At 29.3% G+C, this 2,535-nt stretch overlaps 1 long non-coding RNA gene across 1 annotated transcript in view; it reads right to left on the bottom strand.

Moving 5' to 3' along the window:
* The window catches only part of LOC111089365, a 23,989-nt gene that overhangs the window by 12,699 nt on the left and 8,755 nt on the right, over nt 1-2,535 (bottom strand). Inside the window, exon 2 of the long non-coding RNA XR_002613638.1 lies at nt 831-1,676. This is a non-coding gene — a long non-coding RNA (uncharacterized LOC111089365). The remainder of the gene's footprint in view (nt 1-830; nt 1,677-2,535) is intronic.

Here is a 2,535-nt window from a genome sequence, read left to right on the forward strand (position 1 = left end):
ACAAACAGTCAAATTAGTCATTCCACAATACAAACAACCAAGTCAGCCATCCCACAACACAAACAAGTCAGTACTCTTGCACTACAAACAGTCAAATTAGTCATTCCGCAATACAAACAACCAAGTCAACCATCCCACAACACAAACAGCCAAGTCAGTCATCACATAACACAAACAGATGATACAATACAAAATTTAACATTTTCCTAAATTGACACTTACAGCTAGAACCCTGACAGTCGAGTAACAGCAATGAGTGTCAGTGGATGGTAAGTATGTTTTAGGAACAAACATTTCATGATTTTCAACTATACATCAATCTCCTTGTACAGAACAACAAAGTATAGTGGCCAGTCTGTACTGGAACCCATAATCTTTAAACTGATAGTTAAACATTGAACATAATATTTAGTCTTCTTATTAACTCTTTACCACAGGACTGATATTTAAACACTAAACATAATATTTAGTCTTCTTATTAACTCTTTACCACAGGACTGATATTTAAACACTAAACATAATATTTAGTCTTCTTATTAACTCTTTACACAGGACTGATATTTAAACATTAAACATAATATTTAGTCTTCTTATTAACTCTTTACCACAAGACTAATATTTAAACATTAAACATAATATTTAGTCTTCTTACTAACTCTTTTTTTATCACAGGACTGATATTTAAACATTAAACATAATATTTAATCTTCTTATTAACTCTTTACCACAAGACTGATATCTAAACACTGAACATAATATTTAGTATTCTTATTAACTCTTTACCACAGGACTGATATTTAAACATTAAACATAGTATTTAGTCTTCTTACTAACTCTCTTTACCACAGGACTGATATCTAAACACTGAACATAATATTTAGTCTTCTTATTAACTCTTTACCACAGGACTGATATCTTAACACTGAACATAATATTTAATCTTCTTATTAACTCTTTACCACAAGACTGATATCTTAACACTGAACATAATATTTAATCTTCTTACTAACTCTCTTTACCACAGGACTGATATTTAAACACTAAACATAATATTTAGTCTTCTTATTAACTCTTTACCACAGGACTGATATCTTAACACTGAACATAATATTTAGTTTTCTTATTAACTCTTTACCACAGGACTGATATTTAAACACTGAACATAATATTTAATCTTCTTACTAACTCTCTTTACCACAGGACTGATATCTTAACACTGAACATAATATTTAATCTTCTTATTAACTCTTTACCACAGGACTGATATCTTAACACTGAACATAATATTTAGTCTTCTTATTAACTCTTTACCACAGGACTGATATCTTAACACTGAACATCATATTTAGTCTTCTTATTAACTCTTTACCACAGGACTGATATCTTAACACTGAACATAATATTTAGTCTTCTTATTAACTCTTTACCACAGGACTGATATCTTAACACTGAACATAATATTTAGTCTTCTTATTAACTCTTTACCACAGGACTGATATCTAAACATTGAACATAATATTTAGTCTTCTTACTAACTCTCTTTACCACAGGACTGATATCTAAACACTGAACATGTCTTTTCTCCTTTATTACAAACAGTAGATACAATCCTCTCTGAAGACTAGCTCAGCAGACGTCACTTGTTTGGTAACATTTTCCCGTGTTTCATTATAAATCTGGAAACACAGAAAGAAAAGTTAACAACAAAATACTTTTACTAATTTATAATCTTCACAATGATGGTTATTCTGTTCATATTTTATATCTAAAAATCACAACTCTAATCTTACACATGCAGAAAAAAAAATCACCTAACAAACTAAACTGTAATAAACAGCAATGTGTAAGTGCCATGTCAAAAACTAACAAACTAAACTGTAATAAACAGCAATGTGTAAGTGCCATGTCAAAAACTAACAAACTAAACTGTAATAAACAGCAATGTGTAAGTGCCATGTCAAAAAATAGAACACATTAAACAGTTTGAACTATATTTCAAATAAATCTTATTTATAATCATATACTATTATATTTTAGAAATATCAACATCAATATACTTTATTGAGCATAAAATATGTGCATGTATATCATGATATTTTATTACAGCATTGTCCTTTTTGTTTGAAACAGAAGTGTTCATTCAGTTTAACATCAAAGTTGAGATTTTATCAACAATGTACGTATGTTATATTCAAACAGAAGCAAACACGGAATTACATGAAAATTCACTTTATTATACATCAACAACAAGCATCTACAGCCCTGTCAAACGTAAACATACAGAAAATAACTACTTGATAGAAAAAACATGCCCAAGAAAAGTCATTTGGCTGAAATGTTTTCTATTATAACCACCTTTATATTTTACACAAAACCTCATTGAATATTTAATTATCTTAATGATGGAGAACTGAGTGATTGGTTTGTTGTTAAGGGGTGTCTACAACAAAATAGTGTCATGTATATAATTTGTACATACAATGGTTTACGTGATGTAATTACCGTATTTTTTCGGCATACAAGATGCACTTTTGA

Source organism: Limulus polyphemus, unplaced genomic scaffold (assembly GCF_000517525.1).
Source record: "Limulus polyphemus unplaced genomic scaffold, Limulus_polyphemus-2.1.2 Scaffold6021, whole genome shotgun sequence".
Classification (NCBI taxonomy): domain Eukaryota; kingdom Metazoa; phylum Arthropoda; class Merostomata; order Xiphosura; family Limulidae; genus Limulus; species Limulus polyphemus.